This window comes from Musca domestica, unplaced genomic scaffold (assembly GCF_030504385.1).
Source record: "Musca domestica strain aabys unplaced genomic scaffold, Musca_domestica.polishedcontigs.V.1.1 35, whole genome shotgun sequence".
NCBI classification, from domain to species: domain Eukaryota; kingdom Metazoa; phylum Arthropoda; class Insecta; order Diptera; family Muscidae; genus Musca; species Musca domestica.
Window position 1 is genome coordinate 6,420,579 of NW_026712315.1, and position 25,872 is coordinate 6,446,450.

Consider the following 25,872-nt stretch of genomic DNA (forward strand, 5'->3'; position numbering starts at 1 on the left):
GGACGGAAGAAAACAGCAACATCAGCAGAAATGCTTCGAAAAGCAAAGAAGCGACTTTATCGAAACCTACGTCGCAGTGGCCGAAAAATGGCTTGGCTCATGAGCTCGTGGTAAAGCCATTGAAAACCCAAAAAGAGTAAAAACTTACACCGAAACAGAAAGAAAGTGGTGAACTGTCGAATTTGGTTTTCTCCGATGGGAAAACATTCGTTGTCCAGCAGTTTGTAAACAACAACAAATCGATCGTGTTTACTTGCCAAAGAATTCAGCTGAAAATGTCACCTTCGGTTGGCCACCAGAACTCAAGCGCCGGCCATTGTGATGGTGTGGGTCGCCACAACAGCCGGTGGTCGCTCCACGCTCGTATTAATCGACCGTGGCATCAGAATAAGTGTCGAATATTATCGTAAAAATATTCTGGAGGGTGTATTAAAGCCTTGGGCACACAAACAATTTGGCCGTAGACCTGGTACATTCCGACAGCACACAGCACGCGTCAGCCAAAATGTTTACAAAATGAGGTTCCTCGCTTCATTCCCAGCGCACAATGGCCACCAAAATCTTTGGATACCAATCCTTTGGACTATTTGTTTGGAGTATTTTGGAAAGGAAGGTTGGCACTGAAAATACCAAGTGTTGATCACCTCAAGCAAGCGCTTCGCCGGGAATGGGCCATAATACCGCAGAGCAACATTTCATTGGCTGTTTAAAGGCCATATTTTGTGCCAAAGGTGACTAATTCGAACAAATCTAAACTTATTTTAAAATGTAATGCTATTTCCGACATTTGTTGCTTTTATTCAATAAAATTTAAAAAAAAAATATGTAAAAATTATGGCGTTTGAGTTTGTTGTAGTTTTTTTATATCTCACCCTGTATTCGGTATTTTTTTTTTAGATTTTAACAGAAGTTTTGACGGATTCCATTTCTTATTATTATTTTTTTTTTAATTGACAATTTTGTTCCAAAAATGTGGGAGGGTGTTCAAAATTCGACCCGGCCGAATTTACTGATTTTTTACTTGCTTTTTCTTTATTGTTTTGAACTGGGTGTGGTGTTGGTGAGTGCGTTGTCGATTCGATAAATTGAATTCAAATTTGTCTGTCCCAAATCCAAATAAATCCACAAAAAGCTCGCCTAGAAATGAGTTGTGGGGCTACACCAAATTCTTTTATAAGAGCGGCAAATATTTGCTGCACTACCCTACCCAGTGTACTTGGCTTTTGATTTTGTCCATTTTTTATTATTTCTAAGTATTTTTTTCGTTTTGTCAATGATTTGTTGTGTGTTTATTTCAGGGCAATGTAAATGTTGATTTTTGGATTAAATTCCACCGATATGGTGTTTTTCCCCTCTGTACGGAGGCCACAATCAATGGAAAGAAAACAAAAAAAAAACTGAGCTTCAAAGTAAATGATGATCATCGCAAAGTTGACCCAGAAATACAAAATTACGATAAAAAAGAACCGACCAACAAAAAAAAAAAGTAAAATTAAAAATAAAAAAACACCAAAAACAAGTACTCGAATTGTCCACATATTCACTTTTCAGAATTCTGGAATTCTGCTCTGTTTACAAAAGTAGCAACAGCAGCAGTAGTTGTGGTGGAGGTCTTTATCGCCGCTATTACAGCAGCGATATTATCTTTGACTTGGCCAAGAGGCAAATAACAACAGACCGGTGCATTTTGTTCTTGTTGGTGTGTGTTTTCAGCTAAGGAAACAACAACAACAACAATGCCCATAAACAAAAAGTGCAGCATTACTGCACTCGAACCCAGTAACAACGACCAGGCCCCGGTCACTGTCATCGACAAATAAACAGAACAACAAAATATTCCTCCCATTTTTTCTTCTTCTTCTTTTTACATTTAAGTAGCTACATTTTAAATTCGGAAAATTCCATGGAAAAGGAAGAGAAGAGTTAAAACAACAACGCTCTTTCTTTTTCTGCGAACCACTCTCCTCGATGTGACCAAAAACCCCAGCTGAATTGCATTGCAGTGCAGCAGAAAAATATGTTTGCTCCCATTTTAATTAAAACTAAACGATGATGATCCATCAAATTATGTGTGTGTGTGTGTGTGTGTGTGTGTATGGGTGTGTTTCTGAGTTCCAGGGAATGGTCAGGGTATTTATTCATTCATTTACAAAACATGATTGTCACAGCTCCATGGCTCATTCCTTTCTTTAGCCGTTCTTTATTGAAGAAATTATTTGCCATCGTAAAACTGGATGCGTAGCATACTTTTGGGAGTTATGGCTGGGACAATGAAGGAAATTGCTTTGAAAATTAAGAAAATATTGGAGGAATTTCAAATTCAGAATATGGGGCTTACATTTAGAAAATTTTACAGCAGCTAAGTTTTTGAATGACAGAGAGAATAGGAAAGGTACATCTATCTATATACAGGGTGAGGTGAAGAAACTGCAACCAACTTCAGACTGCTGTCATTTCTAAGCCACTCGTCCGACAGCTGTTCAAATTATTCCAGTGACAGCTCATTATTTTGTTTACAAGCGTACATAAGCATTTTGGTATTTTTGGTTTGTAAAATAAAGAAGCGACTAGATCGAAATCTCATTGGCCGAAAAATGAATCGTGAGCTAAACATATCGCAATATTACATTCGGCACAAATTGAAAAATGTGCCAGGGGTAAAGCCATTGAAATTCCAAAAGATGCAACAACTTACACCGCAACACAAAGAAAATATACTCAAAAGAGCTAAAGAGTTGCTACGCTTGGCCAAAGAAAGTGGTATACGCTGTGGGCCTTCAGACTCTCTTGGAAAAAAAAACTTTGTCTTCTAGAGACCTTTAAAAAATATTTAAAAATCCCAATGTGGACCTTCAGGCCCACATCCAAAATGAGTCTCAACGCCTGTTTGAATTAAAAACAAGTTAAAAAGTATCAGTCGGTATTGCCGCCAGAGATATACCCTCAGCCTATGTTCGATTATCTAAATATATTTTGACTAGTGTTAAGATTATGCCAAGTCTAAATGGAATCGGATGTTAATTTGGCGATTTATGAGCTTCATGGGTACTCAAAATTTCAATATTTTGTGGGGGAGGTACTTGATGGAGTGGACCGATATTGTCCATTTTCACACCTGTCCTAGCACTGACGCAAATATTAGGATTTGCAAAATTGGAGCAAATTTAGATTATCCTTTCTCTTTCTGTGCAAAGAATATATTTTTTGAAAATTTCGACCTTTTGTGGGGGAGGTACCAGAAGGAGTGGACCGATATTGCCCATCTCCGAACTCGATCTAAGTTTGACAAAAATATCACGTTGTAGCCAATTTGGACCAAATTGGATACTCCCTTCGAGAGTTATCGTGCGCACCAGCCAGACAGACAGACAGACAGACGGACGGACGGACATCGCTAGATCGACTCCAAATGTTCTGAAACGGATTTGGTCCAAAGAGACCTAGGGTCTAAAACCGTTATTTCGACTAGGCACGTTTTGGCCGTATCAAATGATATATACCCTCTGTAGCCATATGGCTGAGGGTATAAAAAAACACACTCCCGGAGAGGAAGTATTTTGAAAAATCTCCTTAACTGATCGATGCTGTGGGCCTCTAAGCTATTTCAAAGTATAATCTGAAAATTCCAAACTTAAGACCTTAGGGGTCAGCGGAAACATTATCTAAGAAAATCTACGACTTGGATAAAAGACCTTAAAAAATACTCATGCATTCCTACTTCTTGAATAAATATGTTTAAAGTCGAGAAAAAAACCTTCGGCAACACTTACATTTTGAGGGGGTTTAAAAAATTACAATTCAAATTGCTCTTTAGACAATTTAAACTATATAGGGTGAGATAAAAAAAAAACTGCAACAAAGTCAAACGCCATAATTTATATGTTTGTTTTCTCTTTCGAGACGAGCTTAATGATCTGAAATTTGCAGTGAAAAGGAAAGCCAGATAGACACTATCACACACTCACCACTATGCGACGCGTTTCGCCGTTGGTTAAGCGGCTCATCAGGCATATTTGGTGTGGATGATGGCTTACAAGGGCCGTTCTCTGGAAAGTAGTATATATTTCGAACTTATTGCAAATTAGCATATGCGAATTATACACTAGAAACTCTCCAGGTTCGACTCAAGTTCTATTGGCAGATCTTTTTCACAGCAAAGTTTTTATAATTTTTTTTTAATTTTATTGAATGAAAACAAAAAATATCGGAAATAACATCAAAATTAGGAATAAGTTTAGATTTGTTCGAATTGTTCACTTTTGTCACGAATAATGGCCTTCAAACGGCCAATGAAACCATCACATTGCCGCTCGAATGTTGCTCTGCGGTATTTTGGCCCATTTCTGGCAAACGCTTGCTTGAATTGATCGACACTTTGGTATTTTTTGGTGCCAACCTTGCTTTCCAAAATACTCCAGACACAATAGTCCAACGGATTGGTATCCGGAGATTTTAGGGGCCATTGAGCGCTGAAAATGAAGCCAGGTCTCATATTGTAACCATTCTTGGGTGGCGCATGCTGAGTGCGGAGTCCTGTTGGAATGTCCAAGGTCTGCGACCAAAATGTTTGTGTGCCCAAGGCTTTAATACACCCCCCAGAATATTTTCGCGATAATATTCAGCATTTATTCTGATGCCACGGTCGATTAATACGAGCGGAGAGCGACCATCGGCTGTTATGGCGGCCCACACCATCACCGAAGGTGCACATTTTCAGCTGACCTCTTTGGCAAGTATGATCGTGTTCATTTTGTTTGTTTACAAACTGCTGGACAACGAATGTTTTCTCATCGGAGAAAATCAAATTCGGCAGTACACCACTTTCGGTCAAGCGAAGTAACTCTTTAGATCTTTTGAGTGTATTTTCTTTCTGTTGCGGTGTAAGTTCTTGCACTATTTGCACTAATGTTTGGCTTTACCCCGAGCTTATTTTTCAATATTTGCCGAATGGAATATTGTGATATGTTCAGCTCACGAGCCATTTTTCGGCCACTGCGACGAGGGTTTCGAAGTCGCTTCTTCACTTTTCGAACCATTTCTGCTGATGTTGCTGTTTTTTTTCCGCCCACTTCCTTGGCATCGGGCTACGCTACCAGTATCACGGTAACGAGCGATGGTATGAAACACAATAGATTTATTCACATTTAAATGCTGGAGTGCTCAAATGATAGCCACTTGTGGTTTTCTAGCCAAATATAAAGAAATCACACCAACACGCTTGAATTCCATCACGAATAACATTTTTTCAGGAAAATTCTCTCCAAAGTGCATTTGTACGCTTGTAAACAGTATATTGAGCTATCACTGGAATAATTTTAACAGCTGTCGGACGAGTGGCTTAGATTTGACAGCAGTCTGAAGTTGGTTACAGTTTTTTCATCTCACCCTGTATACCCTCTCAAGTCTTATGAGGACTGAGGGTATACAAATGAATCTAAATGCCGATCTGAAAAAAATAGTAATAAAAATCCACACTCCGGGACTGGAAGTAGTTTAAAAAAATAGTTATTCACAAAAATTGTTTTAAGATCACGTAGTAGGCTTCCAAAAAAATATTCCTACTTTCTGAAAAAATCCTTTAAGAAAATCGGCATTTTCGCCATCTTCAGTAAATCTTAAAGTTTAAGTTTTGTTAAAAATTTAGAAGGTTTGAATTCGAATGGCCCTTTGGAAAATTAGAAATACAAAGCAAACCTTCCAGAAATAAAAAAAAACAAATCTCTGACAGCCTTTCTCAAAACTAGTAATCAAGTCAATCAGTGAATATGTTTATGACTCTTTTGGTCCCTCAGAAAATATCTACAGAGAAAAGGGCCTCAAGAGGTCTTTCGAGGACAGAAGACCTTATACATACCGTAAATATAAATGGTCCATTGTATGCACAGCATAGAGATCTTCTACAGTACGGTATACCATTTTCTATGGCCATAAGTTCCTTAACAGGTATTCTTTAGACAGATACCCATAAATTGTTTTCTATTGAAAAATCAGAGACATAAACCTTTATAAGTTCTTCTTTGGACAATTAGAAGACCCCATTTAGGGGTATTTTATGATCCCAAGATCATACAGAGGACCTTTAAGTTTTCTGCTTTGGCCAATGGGTGTCAATCTTTAACAAGTTAAAAAGCAGTATGTTCGGCCGGGCCGAACTTTGAATACCCTCCACCATTTGGAACTAATTTGGAAATTTTCAAAAAAAAAAAAAAAAAATCCTTAAAAAATTCTGTTAACATTTTAAAAATACCCAATATAGCCGTTATATTGGGGTCTACGTATTGCATGGGACCTACATAGGCTTTGTTTGGCATAAGCCATTACCATAGTCAAATTGGAAACTTGAAATAAACGGTGAATAATGTAGCTAAAATCATCAAAATATTGTATATATAGAGGTACCGTTATATCGAATCTGTCGAAGACCTGGACCAGCATAGACAATTTTCTATCACAGGCTATAGCATCCATTACGAACGTCAAATACGACATCTCAAACAATTTCGGTGGGTATTGTACCTTAACTCGTCAAACTACTGATTATAGGGAGGAACTGATATATGGGGCCTATACGAAGACCTGGACCTGCATAGACAATTTTCTGTCACAGACTGTAGTTTCCATTAAAAGAACTCTAAATACGTAATTTGAAACTACTCCGATGAATAATGACGCCAAAATCATCAAAATTAAGATTGGGAGGTACCGTTGTAGGGGTGCTATACGAAGACGTGGATCTGAACAGACAATGTCATAAGCTGTGGTATCCATGCCAAATTTGAAACAATTCCGGTGAATAATGTCGCTTGTCTTCAAAATACCGAATATATAGGTAGGTACTGATATATGGGGGCTTTCTGAAGACGTGGACCTGCACAGACAATTTTTGTCATAGGCTGTAGTATCCATTTCGAACTTCAAATACCAAAGATGAAACAATTCCGATGAATAATGTCGCTAAAATCATAAAAATACTGAATATAAGGAGGTACCGTTATATGGGGGCTATACGAAGACGTGGACCTCCACAGACAATTTTCTGTCTTAGGCTGTATCGATTACGAACTTCAATTGCCAAATTTAAAACAATTCCGGTTAATAATGTCGCTAAAATCATCAAAATACCGAATATCGGGAATGGGAATGAGGGCTATATGAAAACGTGGACCTACATGTCCCATTTACGAACTTAACCTGCCTATTGATAGACATGTGTGCAAAATTTTAGCCTTCTATCTCAACTCGTTCGAAAGATAGCGTGATTACAACAGACAGACGGGCGTCGCTAAATCGGCTTAGAATTTTACACTGATCAAGAATATATATACTTTGTTGGATCTGACATGGGTATTTCGAGGACTTACCAACGGAATGACAAAGTTAATATACCCTCTATAGTACGGTGGAGGGTATAAAAAGTGCAAGAACTCATACCGCAACAGAAAGAAAATAGACTCAAAAGAGCTAAAGAGTAGCTTAGCTTCGCCGAAAGTGGTGAATTGCCGAATTTGGAATTTGATTTTCTCCGATGAGAAAACATTCGTTGTCCAGCTGTTTTTTAAACAAATAAAATTATCGTGTTTACTTGCCAAAGAGGTCAGCTGAAAATGTGCACCTTCGGTTGGCCACCAGAACTCAAGCGCCGACCATGGTGATGATGTGGGACGCCATAACAGTCGATGGTCGCTCTTCGCTCTTTATAATAAATTGAACAGTACCTCCTCCTTCATTTTTCAATCCTTTCAATTCTTTTTCCAAAATTGATTTCATGAAAAAAACAGTTATGCCTTTAATCCAAATAATAATTGAAATTTCTGGAAACTGGGATGAATGACCATTACCATGATGGCGATGGTGATGGCGTGACGATGATGGTAGGTTGGTGGTTGTGGTGGTGGTAAGGTTTATACAATTGCATCGTTCGATTCACAGATCTGGGAATAAAATATCAATGGTTGTTGTTTATCATTGTTGTAGCACGCATGTTGTTGTTGTTGTTTTTGTTCTTGTTATTATTATCAATTTTATGGCAAGTATTGCAGTAAACATTACAACAACTAGAATTTATTTAATTTTGGGGGAAAATGGCAAACAGAAGCCAGGCCAGGCCATGCCAGCCAGCTAGGCCATTTCAGGCACATCATCAGCTGTAAGAACAACCACAACTACAAAGGCATGAATTGTCTGTCTGCTGTTGTTATTGTCGTTGTCGTTATCGTTGTCAGCGAGCGTGGTCGTCGCAGAATACACTCCAATAAAATTTATGCGTAATGCAACATTTCATCGCAAAGTAATTGACCCAAATTCATTTATTTGTTAAATGTGGTTTTTGTTCGGAGATCGTTTAATGGCCGTCCCCATAATTTCGTGGAGTTTGGAATGAGGCATCGGCCGAGGAACCAATAATCCCCTCAGCGATGCAGCAATGGAAAAACGCTTTGGGTTTTCATTGGAAACCGGAAAAAGATTTGCGGGGAATTATTAAAATAAAATATGTCATTGTTGTCGTAAATTTAAAAAAATAATATCGAGGATTACAAAAGGAATAAAGAATCCCAAAGTGGAAATCTTTTTATCAGATTTTGAGGATTACAAGTTATTACAATACGATATTGATTTCTGATGGCAAAATCATTTATAATAAAAGAAAGCGATCCATATCAGGGTGAGATAAAAAAGCAACTGCAACAAAGTCAAACGCCATAATTTGTAATTTTTTTTTTCAATTTTATTGAATGAAAACAAAAAAGTAAAAAAGCTGTAAGTACGACCGGGCCGAACTTTGAATACGCTTCACCATTTGGAACGAATTTGGCAATTCTCAAAACCAATAAAATCCGTTAAAATCTTAGAAATACCGAATGTAGCCGTTATATTAGGGTAAATACGACGACATGGACCTGCATAGGTAATTTTTTTCATAAGCCATTACAATATTCAAATGCGAAACTTAGAAACAAAATCGGTGAATAATGTCGCTAAAATTATCAAAATGCCGAATATCGGGAGGTACCGTTATATGGGGGCTATACGAAGACGTGGACCTGCGCATACAATTTTCTGTCATAGGTTGTAGTATCCAATTCGAAATTTAAATACCAAATTTGAAACATTTCCGGTGAACAATGTGGCTAAAATTATCAAAATGCCGAATATCGGGAGGTACCGTTATATGGGGGCTATACGAAGACGTGGACCTGCGCATACAATTTTCTGTCATATGTTGTAGTATCCAATTCGAACTTCTAATACCAAAGTTGAAACAATTTCGGTGAATAATGTCGCTAAAATCATCAAAATACCGAATATCGGGAGGTACTTATATATGGGGGCTATATGAAAACGTGGACCTGCATGGCCCATTTACGAACTTAACCTGCCTACTGGAAAAATAAACACGTGTGCAAAATTTTAGCCTTCTATCTCAATTCGTTCGATAGATAGCGTGATTACAACAGACAGAGGGGCAGACAGACAGACAGACGGACATGGCTAAATCGACTTAGAATTTTACGCTGATCAAAAATAAATATACATTGTTGGGTCTGACATGAGTATTTCGAGGAGATACAAACGGAATGACAAAGTTAATATACCCTCCATAGTATGGTGGAGGGTATAAAAATGTCGGAATTAGCTTAACATTTTAGAATAAGTTTAGATTTGTTCGAATTGGTCACATTTGGTACGAATTATGGCCTTCAAACGGCCACAGAAACCGTGACACGCTGCCCGAATGTTGCTCTGCGGTATTTTGGGCACCTTCCCGGCGAATCGACACTTTGGTATTTTTTAGTGCTAACCTTGCTTTCCAAAATACTCCAGACACAAAAGTCCAACGGATTGGTATCCGGAGATTTTGGTGGCCATTGTGTGCTGGAAATGAAGCGATGAACTTCACTTTGTAACCATTCTGGGGTGGCGCGTGCTGAGTCCTGTTGGAATGTCCAAGGTCTGCGGCCAAAATGTTTGCATGTCCAAGGCATACCCTCCAGAATATTTTCGCCATATTCGGCATTTATTTTGATATGAGCGGAGAGCAACGATCGGCTGTTTTGGCGGCCCACACCATCACCATGGCCGGCGCTTGAGTTCTAGTGGCCAACCGAATGTGCACAATTTGAGCTGACCTCTTTGGCAAGTAAATACGATAATTTTGTTTGTTTACAAACTGCTGGACAACGAATGTTTTATTAGGGGAGAAAACCAAATTCGGCAGTTTACCACTTTCGGCGAAGCAAGTTTTAAGCTCTTTTGAGTCTATTTTCTTTCTGTTGCGGTGTAAGTTCTTGGAATTTCAATGGCTTTACCCCGAGCTCATTTTTCAATATTTGCCGGTTGGAATATTGCCATATGTTCAGCTCACGTGTCATATTTTCCGCCACTGCGACGTGGGTTTAGATCAAATCGCTTCTTTACTTTTCGAACCATTTCTGGACAACGAATGTTTTCTCATCACAGAAAACCAAATTCGGCAGTTTACCACTTTCGGTCAAACGAAGCAACTCTTTAGCTCTTTTGAGTCTATTTTCTCTCTGTTTCGGTGTAAGTTCATGCACTTTTTTGAATTTCAATGGCTTTACCCCGAGCTCATTTTTCAATATTTGCCGGTTGGAATATTGCGTTATGTTCAGCTCACGAGCCATTTTTCGACGCGGGTTTCAATCAAGTCGCTTCCTTACTTTTCGAACCATTTCTGATGATGTTGTTGTTGCCTCTTCCGTCCGCCTCCTTGACGTGGGGCTACGCTACCAGTATCACGGTACGATAACGAGCGTTGGTAGAAGGCACAAAAGATTTATTGACATTTAAATGCTGAAGTGCTCGAACGATAGCCACTTTTAGTTTTCCAGCCAAATATAATGAAATCACACAAACACGCTTGAATTCCATCACGAATAACTTTTTTTCTGGAAAACTCTCTCCAAAATACTTTTGTACGCTTGTAAACAATATAATGAGCTGTCTCTGGAATAATTTGAACAGCTGTCGGAAGAGTGGTTTAGAAATGACAGCAGTCTGAAGTTGGTAGCAGTTTTTTTCACCTCACCCTGTAGAAATAACTATATATGCTTGGTAAAGTGATTCATTTTTTTTTTTTCTGGAAAATATGAATCGACAACTGTTTTTCTTAAAATGTTAGGGGAAAATATTGAAAATATCTCTGATTTTTTTTTGGAAAAAATATTTTTAATTAAAAGTTAAAATAATTCTATTTTAATTAAAATTAAAATAAAAATAATTATATTTTAGTCAAAAATTATAAATTAAAGAATTAGAGTTATTTTCTTCTCATTTGGCATTTAGTATAATTAGTAGTTTCAACAATATTTTGGGTTTTATATTTATTTGCAAGCCAATCCACCACATTTTCTCCAAGTGTAACAACTATGTTTGGATATTCGTTAAATCCGTGCAATTTTTGCAATTTATAATAAACAATGGATTTTGAAAAAACAAGCCAGACACAAAATAAATAAATTTCCCAATTAGCAGAAACACAAATAATATTTAAGCATCTAATTATTGAAGCGACGATAGTTTTAATAAAGTTCTGAAATTTAAATTTATTAAAATTAAATTTAGGAAAACAGATAACATTTTAGACATCTTGCGATAGAGAACAGATATTTCAGAAGGTTTTTCGATCAATAGAAAATATTTTTTAATGATTGTCTTCTATTCATAGCAATTGTTTTTGAAGGTTTAAGATATTTTAGAACAAATTTAGAAACGTATTATAGCAGACATCTACGTGGTCATACAAGAGCTAAAAGAACATCTTTAAACGGTCTTACAAAACACTTCTAAAAGCCTTTAAAGAAGTCCTTTATTGGAAAATACAGAAGACATTTAGTAAGTCTGAAATAAAACTGCAACCAACTTCAGACTGCTATCATCTCTAAGCCACTAGTCCGACAGCTGTTAAAATTATTCCAGTGACAGCTCATTATATTGTTTACAAGCGTACAAGAGCATTTTGCTGAGAATTTTCCAGAAAAAAAGTTATTCGTGCTGGAATTCATGCGTGATAGTGTGATTTCTTTGTATTTGGCTGGAAAACCACAAGTGGCTATCGTAAGAGCACTCCAGCATTTAAATGTGAATAAATCTTTTGTGTCTCGTACCATTGCTCGTCATCTTACCGTGATATTAGTAGCGAAGCCCGACGTCAAGGAAGTGGACGGAAGAAAACAGCAACATCCGACAAACAGCAGTAAAGAAGCGACTTTCGGCAGTGGCCGAAAAATGGCTTGGGAGCTGAACATATCGCAATATTCCATTCGGCCAATATTGAAAAATGAGCTCGGGGAAAAGCCTTTGAAATTCCAAAAAGTGTAAGAACTTACACCGCAACAGAAAGAAAATAGACTCAAAAGAGCTAAAGAGTTGCTTCGCTTGGCCGAAAGTGGTGAACTGCCGAATTTGATTTTCTCCGATGTGAAAACATTCGTTGTCCAGAAGTTTGTAAACAACAAAACAAAATGATGGTGTTTACTTGCCAAAGAGTTTAGTTGAAAATGTGCACCTTCAATTGGCCACCAGAACTCAAGCGCCGACCATGGTGATGGTGTGGGCCGCCATAACAGCCGATGGTCGCTACCGCTCGTATTAATCGACCGTGGTATTAGAATAAATACCGAATATTATCGCGAAAATATTCTGGAGGGTATGCCTTGGGCATGCAAACATTTTGGCCGCAGACCCTGGACATTTCAACAGGACTCAGCACCATTGCACTCAGCACACGCCAGCCAAGAATTGTTATAAAATGAGGTTCCTCGCTTCATTTCCAGCGCAGCAATGTGCACCAAAATCTCCGCATACCAATCCGTTGGACTATTGTGTCTGAAGCAATAGCAAGGTTAGCACTAAAAAATATCATAGTGTCGGCCACCCCAAAAAAGCGCTTTTTCGGGAATGGGCCAAAATACCACAGAACAACATTCGAGCAACGTGTGGCAGTTTCATTAGCCGTTTGAAGGCCATAATTCGTGCCAAAGGTGACCAATTCTAACAAATCTGAACTTATTCTAAAATTTGATGCTATTTCCGACATTTTTTGCTTTCATTCAATAAAATGTTAAAAAAAAATTGAAAAATTAGGGCATTTGACTTTGTTGCAGTTTTTTATCTCACCCTGTAAAGAGATCCTATAGCAGACAAGACCTCTGTCTGCCCCCCCTATAAAGGACTTATAGATGACAATTAAAAAAAAATACTCTATAAGAATAAGATGAAAGAACAAAATAAAATATCTTTAAAAGATTTTAAAGAACTTTTAAGGACTTAGAAAAGCTCCTATAGATGACTTTTAAAAGGTATTAAAAAAGATCTTTAGAAGGTCTTACATAATACCTTTACAAAGGTCTTGCAGAAGACATTTAGAAAATCTTAAAGAAGACCTCTAGAAAGGTCTTAAAGAAGGCCTTTAGGAAGGTCTTATAGTGGAGCTTTGGAAAGGTCTCATAGAAGGTCTTAAGGAAGAGCTTTACATAGGGTTACAGAAGAGCTTTGGATATTTCTTGTAGAAAACATTTAGAAATGCCTTAAAAAGCTTTAGAATGTTCTTATATAAGAGCTTTAAAAAGGTATTATGGTAGAGTTTGGAAAGGTCTTAAAGAAGAGCTTTGGAAAGGTCTTAAAGAAAAGCTTTGGAAAGGTCTTAAAGAAGAGCTCTAGAAAGGTCTTAAAGAAGACCTTTAGAAAGGTCTTAAAGAAGAGCTTTAGAAAGGTCTTATAGAAGACCTTCAGAAAGGTCTAATTGAGGAGCTTTAGAAAGGTCTTATGGAAGACCTTTAGAAAGGTCTTATAGAAGACCTTCAGAAAGGTCTTATTGAGGAGCTTCAGAAAGGTCTTATTGAGGAGCTTCAGACCTTTAGAAAGGTCTTATAGAAGACCTTTAGAAAAGTCTTATAGAAGACCTTCAGAAAGGTCTTACTGAGGAGCTTCAGAAAGGTCTTATGGAAGGCCTTTAGAAAGGTCCTATAGAAGAGCTTCAGAAATGTCTTTTAGAAGAGCTTCAGAAAGAAGAGCATTAGAAAGGATTGATAGGAAATATTTAATCGATATAATAGACGGATGTGGAGTCTTAAAGCAGATCTTTAGAAATGTCTTATAGACGACCTTTAAGAACGTCAGAGAGATTTGCAAAGGTCTTATAGAAGAGCTTTGGAAAGGTCTTACAGAAGAGCTTTGGAAAGGTCTTACAGAAGAGCTTTGGAAAGGTCTTACAGAAGAGCTTTGGAAAGGTCTTACAGAAGAGCTTTGGATAGGTCCTCAAAGGTATCACAGAAGAGCGTCAGAAGGGACTCATATAAAAACCTTGGGAAAGGTCTTATAGAAAGCTCTTAAAGAGCTTTAGAAAGGTCTGAGCTTTGGGATGAGAGATATACAAAGATCTTATAGAAGTCCTTTAAAACGTCCTCTAAAACACCTTAATAAGGTCGTATAGAAGGCCTTTATGTGGTTATGGAGTCAAATGTACCCATATTTTTACACCCAAAACATGTGAAATTTGTCCTGATTTTCCCACATAGGAATTTTTTTTCGAAAATCCCTAGAGATTAAATAAATTCCTGATTTTACGAACTTCTCACATTCCGATTTATGTACTTAATTTAGATCGAAAATGGATACTTCTTCCTAGACCTGCTTCTAAAGAAATATAATTGTTAAGAATATTTACTGCCTTGGTAAATGGGGTCCCAACCGCCCACATAGTGGGGTAGGAAGACGTCTTCCATTGAAATTCTTTTCATCTCCTCCGCCTCCCCAACCATTCTTGCGTAATTAATGTCATGTTAAAATTCAATAAAAACCAATACTCAAATTAAGTGCAGTTCATTGATAAGCAGTAATTTGGAATTAGACAAATAATCGGAGAATTTAACGAACTTCCCCAATAAGACACTCACAATACTAACACATACGCACATGCCGACACATATGAGCATTTGATGACTATTACCATCTATTATGTGCTGACCCATTGTCATTCGCATGGCGGGGGTCGGTTGGTCGAACTTCAGCAATGGAATGGTGGCCGTAGAGAATGGAAAGAAAGGGTGTGCTTTGGACATTAAACAATGGCCATGGGTGGCACTCCCACCACTTAGTCGGAATGGCAGTTTGATTGGGAGGGGGGAGGTAAGAAGGCCACTAACGCAACATTTAAGCATTTAACTAACAACAGCGATTAATTACGCTGCTTCGCAATTTGCTTAGGGTCATCAACGCCATCGCCATTGGCATTACACAACCAACTGTTGTTGGTCTTCTGTTTGTTCGATTAGCATTTTAGCCGGCCAATCGAAGCATTGATTGAAATTTGTTTAGGGATTAACGCGGCATTTACTGGGGTTTGGAATTCCGATTAGAATTCTTGGGATTTAAGTGCTTTGGCGTCGAATTTAGTGGAATCAATGTCTACAACCAAGTGCATGTTGGCAATTAAATAATCTGCTTAAATATTTAGAAGGTTGGGAGTGCTTTGTGAGTGTAAATATGTAGAGAAATTTGGCAGAAGTTATGTGGATTTTTGAATGTGAAAAATATTTACCTTTAATTTGCCAGATGAAAGTTTCTTTGTAGGTCTTGTAGGATTAAAGAACGGCCGACAATCTGCAAAAAAAAAGAAAGAGAGAAAGAAATTGGTTATGAGAGGAAGTGAAAATGTGTTTCGATTTCCAGAAAGTTCGGTGTAGAACAGCGATCGCGAAATAAAGTGGAGAGTAGGCATTTGATGAAACTTGCTCTTTGAAGATATGCTCTATAGGGGAACAAAATGTACTAAATAGTACGAACTATTTTAGGGATGTCTTGACTGACTGACTGACTGACTGACTGACTTAACGATTTAACGTCAACGTCCGGACGAAACGGCTGAAGCTAAAATCTTGAAATTTTGGGTGAGGATCACTCTCGGTCCGAAGGACCGTTCGTACCGTTCTTGATACTAGAACGGTACTAAAAGTACTAACGAGTACTAAATACGGTACCCTTTGTATTTGAGGAAGTAGTAGATGTAGAACTAAATTTGGAATTAGGGATCACTCATGCAGTGTATGATAGATGTACCAAATGGTTTTTGGAAATTCGCACTGCAAGTGTATGAAAAGCACAAAAAGTACTACTTTTGGTACCATTTCGTATCATGCGTGGATACGTGGACCTATAATTACAATGACTCGCCACACGAACTGGGACCCATTATGATCTACAACTACCAATTTTCAGAGAAATTCTTGAAAAAAATGTGTCAAAAATCATTACAATACCGAATATTGGGAGGTACCGTTAGATGGCGACCCTATCGAAACGTAGACCTATACATACAATGTTTCGCCACACGAACTAGGACCCTTTATGACTCACAAATACCAATTTTTAGACAAATCAGTGAAAAAATGTGGGAAAGACCATCAAAATACCGAATATCGGGAGGTACCTTTATATGGGGGCTATACCAAAACGTGGACCTATACATGCAATGTTTTGCCACACGCACAGGTACCCGTTGTGACCTACAAATACCAATTTTCAGACAAATCCGTGAAAAAATGTGGCAAAAAAAATTAAAATACCGAATATCGGGAGGTACCTTTTTATGGGGGCTATACCAAAACGTGGACCTATACATGCAATGTTTTGCCACACGCACAGGTACCCGTTGTGACCTACAAATGCCAATTTTCAGACAAATCCGTGAAAAAATGTGGCAAAAAAAATTAAAATACCGAATATCGGGAGGTACCTTTTTATGGGGGCTATACCAAAACGTGGACCTATACATGCAATGTTTTGCCACACGCACAGGTACCCGTTGTGACCTACAAATGCCAATTTTCAGACAAATCCGTGAAAAAAATGTGACATAAATCATCAAAATACCGAATATCGGAAGGTACCGTTATATGGGGACTACACCAGAGCGTGGACCTATACATGCAATGTTTTGCCACACGCTCAGGCTATGACCTACAAATACCAATTTTCAGAAAAATCCGCGAAAAAATGTGGCATAAATCATCAAAATACCGAATATCGGGAGGTGCCGTTATATGGGGACTATACCAGAACGTGTACCGATATATCTCATTTTCAATACCAACCATCCTAGACACAATACAAATTGCTCTGCTAACTTTTGGCGCTCTACGTCAAATAATGTGGGCTGTATGGTGATTTCAACAGACAGACAGACGGACATCGTTAAATCGACTTAGAATTTTACGCTGAATTTATACTTTATGGGGTCTACGACGAATATTTAAGGATGCTACAAACGGAATGACAAAGTTAATATACCCTCCCTTCCAAGGTGGAGGGTAGAACAAAATTACTAAACAGTACTAAATTTTGTACTTGACTTGACTTGGAGGTAGTTTTTACAATTTGTACTTATGTCCACAAAAAGGACTGAATGGTACAAAAATTGGTACACTTTCGATTTCGGTGAACCCATAGAGCTGGAATTCTGAAATTAAGAAAGAAATTACCATTGCATTCTAGAACTGAGATATAAAAGTAATTTCTGAAATTCGCATTTATGTTACAATTGGTACTAAATTGGTTACAATATAAATTTTGAGGGAACCGATAGAGTTGGAATCGTGAAATTTTTAATTGGGATTACTGTGGGAGTGTACGTTTGACTTCTGCATGAAGCTTTGTAAATTCGTATTTATGTAAACTAAGTGGTACTAAATTTGCTAAATTTTGGTTTTGAGTAAAGCGATAGGATTGGAATCTTGAAATTGGGAAATAAAACTTCTATTGGATTGTATGATGCAGGTTGTTGCGTAAATCTCCACTCATGTGTACTGAATAGTACTAAATTTGGTACATATTAGAATTATGGTGAACCTAGAGAGCTGTAATTTTGAAATTTAAAAATAGAATTTCTATGGGATCATATGCAGGTAGTTTTGGGCGTTTGGAGTGTAGGATTGGGGTACGTAGGAAGTTAGGGAAATTCGTACTTATGTGTACTCCATCAGGTACAATTCGGGTTTGTGCGAACCGATAGGGCTGTAATCCTGAAATTTCGAACTAAGTTCACTGTTGGATTATAGGATTGGGTTATTTAGGAACTTTTAGAAATACGTACTTCTCTATACTAAATTGTACTAAATTTTGGTACAAATTGGATTTGGGTGAACCTATAAAGCTGGTATTTGAAATGATTTTTAGAAATAAGTACTACAAGAGTACAAAAGGTAATAAATGGTACAAAATTTTGGACTGATTGTACGGATAAAGTTAGATTTGTGAATGGGTCAGAATTGGTATGTAGTGTTGTGGTATGAAATTGGTTTTAGAAAAACGTACCGGTTATGTACGAAAGACACTAAATTGTACTCAAGTTTAAATTATGGTCGATATTGGCATGTAGGGTTTGAGATATGAAGTGGTTTTGAAAAAAATGAATGTTGATGTTGTGTAGGATAGACAAACTACAGGGTATTTTGAAATTCTAATATACGTGTGCCAAGAGTAGGGAAATGCACTGGATTTAGTGCAATTTAGAATTATAGGGTCTTAAAGAGGAAAAACCTTAAAATGTAGTATGGGAAACAAGTTTGAGATATGAAGGTGATTTTTAAAAAGGGTACTAAGTGTGCGAACTGTTCTAAATGGTACTAAATTTGAAACAGTTTGGTTTAGGGTGAACGGTTGAAGCTGGAATTTTGACATTTTGTATTGCGGTCCCCGGTGATGGTTGGATTGTGATAAAGAAGTGGTTTTGGAAATTGATACCAGGAGAAAAGTACTATATTTGCACAATTTGATATTGGATAGCGCTCGAAATCCGAAATTTATTATTATCGTCGCAGTGCATGTATATCCTGGACACATGAAGGAGGATTCGGAAATGTGTACTAATTGTACGAAAAGTACTATATTTGGTATTTAATGAACGAATAGGCTACAAAAGTTATATATCACTTGATACGGCCAAAACGAGTCTCATCGAAGACCCTAGGTCTCCTTAAACCAAATCCATTTCAGGTCATCTGGAGTCGATCTAGCGATATCCAACCGTCCGTCTGTCTGTATGGCTGGTGAACACGACAACTGTCAAAGGGAGTATCCGATTTGATCCAAACTTGATAAATAGTACTATGATTGTCAAACTTAGATCGAGTGCGAAGATAGGCAATATCGGTCCACTCCTTCTGGTACCTCCCCCAAAAAAGTTCAATATTTTCAAAGAATATATTTTTTGCACAGAAAGAGAAAGAGGATAATTATCCGATTTTGATCCAACCTTGCAAATGCTAATCTTTGTATTACTGCTATGTCAGGTAAGAAAATGGATAATATCGGTCCACTCCTTCTGGTACCTCCCCCACAAAGGGTCAAAATTTTGAACATTTATGAAGCTCATAAAACTCGAAGTTAACACCCGATTCCATTCAGACTTGGCATATCTCATTATATCTATCAAAACAAGATTTGTTAGAAAGATGGTAGAGATCGGACCATTCTTTCTGGTACCTCCCCCACAAAGGGTCAAAGTTTAGAATAACAAAAACGATCATAAAATCCGAAATAAGCATCCAACCTCTTCAAATTTCACACATCCAAAACATTTTTGCTAACACAAGGTCTCTTATGAAGATGATACACAGGGTGAGATGAAAAAACTGCAACCAAATTCAGACTGCTGTCATTTCTACACCACTCGTCCGACAGCTGTTAAAATTACTCAAGTGACAGTTCTTACTATTGTTTACAAGCGTACAAAAGCCTTTTTGTGAGAATTTTCCAATAAAAAAACGTAATTCGCGGTGGAATTCAAGCGTGATAGTGTGATTTCTTTATATTTGGCTGGAAAACCACAAGTTGCTGTCGTCAGAGCACTCCAGCATTTAAATGTGAATAAATCTTTTGTGTCTCATACCATCGCTCGTTACCGTGATACTGGTAGCGTAGCCCGACTTCAAGGAAGTGGACGGAATAAAACAGCAACATCAGCAGAAATGGTTCGAAAAATAAACAAGCGACTTGATCGAAACCCGCGTCGCAGTGGCCGGAAAATGGCTCGTCAGCTGAACATATCGCAATATTCCATTCGGCAAATATTGAAAAATGAGCTCGGGGTAAAGCAATTGAAATTCCAAAAAGTCCAAAAACTTACACCGCTAAGGAGCTAAAAAGTTGCTTCGCTTGGCCGAAAGTGGTGAACTGCCGAATTTGGTTTTCTCCGATAAGAAAACATTCGTTGTCCGGCAGTTTGTAAACTAACAAAATGATCGTGTTTACTTGCCAAAGAGGTCAGCTGAAAATGTGCAACTTTGGTTGACCACCAGAACTCAAGCGCGGGTCATGGCGATGGTGTGGGCCGCCATAACAGCCGATGGTCGCTCTCCCGTATTAATTGATTCGTATTAATCGACCATGGCTTCAGAAAAAATGCCGAATATTATCGCGAAAATATTCTGGAGGACATCCGAACAGGACTCAACATCAACGCATTCAGCACGCGTCACCCAAGAATGGTAACAAAATGAGGTTCCTTGCTTAATTTCTAGCGCACAATGGCCACCAAAATCTCTGGATACCAATCCGTTGGACTATTGTGTCTGATGTATTTTGGAAAGCAAGGTTGACACTAAAAATATCAAAGTGTCGATCACCTCAAGCAAGTGCTTCGACGGGAATGGGCCAAAATACAGCAGAGCAATATTCGGGCAGCGTGTGACGGTTTCATAGGCCGTTTGAAGGCCATAATTCGTGCCAAAGGTGTCCAATTCGGACAAATCTAAACTTATTCTAAAATTTGATTCTATTTCGGACATTTTTTGCTTTTATTCAATAAAATTTGACAAAAAATGGTAAAAAAATGTGGCGTTTGACTTTGTTGCAGTTTGTTTTCATCTCACCCGGTACATCTGCCAACTTCTTTCTGGTACCTCACACACAAAGGGTCACAATTTCCTATACTTATATATGTCATAACTTGCAAAACAAGTAGGCGATTCTTTGCGACTTGCTACATCTAAATATTTCTCTTAACCACAAACCTGAGATGAATATGGAATTTATGATTTCGCATAGAATTGGATAGAAATGTTCGATTTTCTTGTAATTTTGTCCCATACAAATATTGGTATCTGTATTAGATGAAGTGGAAAAATGGAATTATTCGATTCGCTACATGTAATACCTCAGGTACTTCTTAATATTCTCTAAAAAACAATTATCAGATATCTCACATGAAGTGATGGAAGGAGTCGATATAGTCCAAACCTACTGCATAGAGGTTCAAAAATTTGAATAATCAAAACTGAAGTCAAAATATATTTAAATAATCGAACATTGACTGGGGGTATATGTAAATCTGTCGGCAAAAGCGATTGATTCTTTGTAACCTATTTTCTTACAATTGTTGACTTTTGGATGGGCCGATCTTATTTAATGTTCTGTTTAGAATCTTCGTTTATAAGTGGTGTTTATTTATTAATTATTTTTTACGGATTTCATGTACATGTTTGCCCATATTCGACGGACTTTTGGGCCCATTCCAATCGACGAGGCTTGTCCGCAGGCAATATTCTTTGCGTCAATTGAATTTTGTACAAATCAATGCGAATAATCCGTTGTAAAGTGGACCGAGCCATGCCCAACTGCTGAGAACGGCGTTTTTGGGATGTTTTTGGGGACCTCTCAACACTGGCTCGTACGGCAGCGATATTCTCGGCCGATCGCCTTGGTCGACTTTTATATGGCCCCTTCGGATTAGAAAGAGCCTTACCAGTCGAAAATTTTTCGTATAAACGCTTAATGGTGTTCTTAGAAGGCGCCCTTCTCACATTTTTATACCCTCAGCCATATGGCTACAGAGGGTATATATCAGTTGATACGGTCAAAATGTGTCTAGTCGAAATAACGGTTTTAGACCCTAGGTCTCTTTGGACTAAATCCGTTTCAGAACATTTGGAGTCGATCTATCGATGTCCGTCCGTCCGTCTGTCTGTCTGGCTGGTGCGCACGATAACTCTCGAAGGGAGTATCCGATTTGGTCAAAACTTGGTACATCGTAATATTTTTGTCAAACTTAGATCGAGTTCGGAGATGGGCAATATCGATCCACTCCTTCTGGTACCTCCCACACAAATTGTCAAAATTTTGAATAATTACAACTCTCATAAAATGTGATTTAAGAGTCCGATTGTCTTCAAATTTTACACAACCCAATATTTATATTAACCCAAGGTCTGGTGTTAAGATGAGCCATATCGGTCCACTCCTTGTGGTACCTCCCCCAACAAAGGTCGAAATTTGCAAAAAATATATTTTTTTCACAGAAAGGAAGGGATAATCCGATTTTGCTCCAACTTTGCAAATTCTAATATTTGATTCAGTGCTAGGTCTGGTCCGAAAATGGACAATATCGGTTTACTCCTTCAAGTACCTCCCCTACAAATGGTCCAAATTTTGAATAATTACAACTCTCATAAAATGTGATTTAAGAGTTCGATTGTCTTCAAATTTTACCCATCCCAATCATTTTATTAGCCAAGGTCTGGTGTTAAGATGGAGTACATCGATCCACTTCTTCTGGTACCTCGCCCACAAATGGTCGATATTTTAAAAATATATATTTTCTGCACAGAAAGGGAAGCAATAATCTAGTTTTGAAAAACATAACACTCAAAGAAAGCGAAATAAGGATCCAACTCTCTTCAAATTTCACACATTCAAAAATTTTTACTAACACCAGATCTGTTGTGAAAATGCTATATATCTGCGAACACATTCTGGTACCTCACCCACAAAGGGACACAATTTCCAATATTTGTATCTATCATAAATTGCGATCCACTCAGCGATTCTTTACAATTGCTATATCCATCTGCTATAATTTATTTTTTATATATAATAATATTTATATCATATTTATTTAGGTGGGATACGAAATGGACAATATTGACCGATTCTTTCAAAACTCACTCCATAGAGGGTAAAGAGGGCTGAGGGTATAAATCTGTCGGCAAAACCGACCGATACTTTTTTACTTGTTTAATGTTTGAAAAGCACGTTGAGTTTTCACAATTGACTTCTTCTGTTGAATGTAAATTTCAGAGCGCTCGCGTGGCGTGTATTGGTTCATGGTAAAAATCTGCTTGGACTGACGCTTCAAACGCGGTATGTCATTAAGCGATGTGACATCTCTGTCAAAAGTTATGGCGTTGCCAGATGGGTATGTCGAATATGTACCATTTCCGGACATTTCTATAAATAAATATTTTTTTCTAATGAACATTCATTTTAGTCCGAAATCGTTGTCAATCATTAAAAATTGAATTATTCTTAAATTAAAGAACCATATATTGATTCTACAATAACTCGTCATCATCATCGCTTCTGGTCCTATTCCTTCTCTTTAGCCACTTCTTCTTCTTCTCCAGCGTAATGTTTATGCAATCAATTTCATTGCCTCCCATAGCGTTTATAATAGGATACTCCCGATCCATTGTTCGTCATCTACTTCTTCTTCTTCATATTTTCAATTAACACTACCACACATGGGGAAAAGTAATGAGCTCCGTGCCCTGTAAAGCTGTCCCTCAGCATATGGCTAAAGTTTATTTGGCTTTCAACCCATTGTTGTTACTGGTGTTTTCTTAAATGCATTGTTGTGTGGGTGTGTTTGTGTGTGTGTTCAAGTAGTATTTTCCCAGAATTCAATACCATTTATTTATTTATCCAGAAACAAAAACAATAACAAAACCAAAGATTCGAACGAACACACATTGAACGCATCAAAGTGAAGTTCCATGTCCATGTCTTCTTCATGAACTTCACGGTGTGTGCGAAATACAATGCCAAAGCAAGAAGAGGGCAATAACAGCAACTTAAGCCAGCAACAACGACAACAATCTGTTACATTTCAATGTCCATTGAAACGAAATGAAATAACAAAAAAAACCCAAACAAAAAAATGAGAGAATGAAAGCCATTCACATGATTTTTCTAATAACTTCACCAGCTTCAATCTTCATCAGCGTGAGACCCTAAAACGATCCTCCTCCATAACATAATCAACGTCACAGCAGCTGGTGTTGTTGCTGCTGTTTTAATTTGTTTAACATATGGCCGAATTAAGTTCGGGATTTTTGTTATGCGAGAAACGCAATAATATATTCTCAATTCTCAGGAAAATAGGCAAAACTTTTTTCATTTTCATAAAATTCAATGGAAATTTTAGTTCCGCATAAAATATTATTCCATGTTTTCACCACAAGTGTGGTGTATGGGATGCGTGCAGAAAAGTTGCGTAGTTTGTTGGTAAACAATCAAAATATATTCACTGAATTATCATTGCAACCCAAGACGAGAATGGAGAAAGGGATAGAGACCAGTGTTAAATACGTTAATGTGGAAGACTTTGTAGGGATAGGAGTTCCCTTATTTTTACCCATGGGTAACAGGTGTCCAGAATAAAAAAAGGAGTTATATGAGAACACCTTCTAGTCTTATACCAAACGATTTAAGGATCTTCTTTGATAAGGCAATCCGATCACGTTAAAGAATTTATTCTAGTATTTTAAGAGAAGAGTTACAAATCTTCCAAGAGAAGAGCTAAAGGGAAGAACTGAGAAGACCTTCTCAGCTCTTCTAAGACGAATTCCTTCAGCTCTTCTTCGATAAAGACTTTCAGCTCTTTTTCAACAAAGACCTTCAGCTCTTCTAAGACGAAGACCTTCAGCCAGTCTAGGAAAAAACCTTAAACTCTTCTAGGAGAAAATCTCTGATCTTTCAAGAGGAGACCATGAGAAGTCCTTCTCAGCTTTTCTATGAGAAGTCCTTCTCAGCTTTTTTATGAGAAGTCCTTCTCAGCTTTTCTATGAGAAGACCTTCTCAGCTCTTCTGTGAGAAGACCTTCTCAGCTATTCAGTGAGAAGACCTTCTCAGCTATTCTGTGAGAAGACCTTCTCAAATCTTCTGTGAGAAGACCTTCTCAGCTCTTCGCTGAGAAGACCTGCAACTCATCTAGGAGAAGAATTGCATCTTCTCTAGGAGAAGACCTGCATCTTCTCTAGGAGAAGACCTGCAGCTTATCTAGGAGAATACCTGCAGCTCATCTAGGAGAGGACCTGCAGTTATCTAGGAGAAAACCTGCAGCTCATCTAGGAGAAGACCTGCAGCTTATCTAGGAGAAGAATTGAAGTTCATCTAGGAGAAGACCTGCAGCTCATCTAGGAGAAGACCTGCGGCTCATCTTGGAGAAGACCTGCATCTCCTCTAAGAGGAGACCTGCAGCTCTTCTCTGAAAAGTCTTTTTCAGACGTCTATGAGAAGACCATCTCAGCTCTTCTATGAGAAGACCTTCTCAGCTCTCCTATGAGAAGACCTGCAGCTCATCTATGAGAAGACCTTCAGCTCTTCGATAAGAAGACCCTCTTAGCTCTTCTAGGAAAAAACCTTCAGCTCTTCTAGGAGAAGATCTTCAGCTCTTCTAGGGGAAGACCTTCAGCTCCTCTAGGAGAAGGCCGGCAGCTCAGGTCTAGAGGAAGATATTCGGCTCTTCTATGAGAAGACCTAATCAGATCTTCCCTGAGAAGACCTCTTCAGCTCTTCTATGAGAAGACATTCTCAGCTTTTCGATGAGAGGACCTCAACTTTTCTATGAGAAGAATTTCTCTGCTCTTCTATGAATAGATCTTCTCAGCTCTTCTACGAGAAGATGTTCTCAGCTCTTCGATGAGAAGACCTTCATGTCTTTTACGAGAAGACTTTCTTGTCTTTTATTGCAAGGTCTTCCTGTCTTCTATGAGAAGACATTCCCGTTTTCTACGAAAAGGTCTCCGATCTATGGGAATACCTTACTTTCCCCTTCGAGAAGAATTTTCAGTCGTCATA

The 25,872-nt window shown here is 38.0% G+C and overlaps 1 protein-coding gene across 2 annotated transcripts in view; it reads right to left on the reverse strand.

Moving 5' to 3' along the window:
* LOC131803917 (uncharacterized) overlaps nucleotides 1-25,872 on the reverse strand; it is a 289,037-nt gene that overhangs the window by 145,311 nt on the left and 117,854 nt on the right. For both annotated transcript variants that reach the window (XM_059125839.1, XM_059125841.1), the window contains exon 2: nucleotides 15,560-15,621. The gene's annotated coding sequence lies outside the window, so the exon portion shown is untranslated. The remainder of the gene's footprint in view (nucleotides 1-15,559; nucleotides 15,622-25,872) is intronic.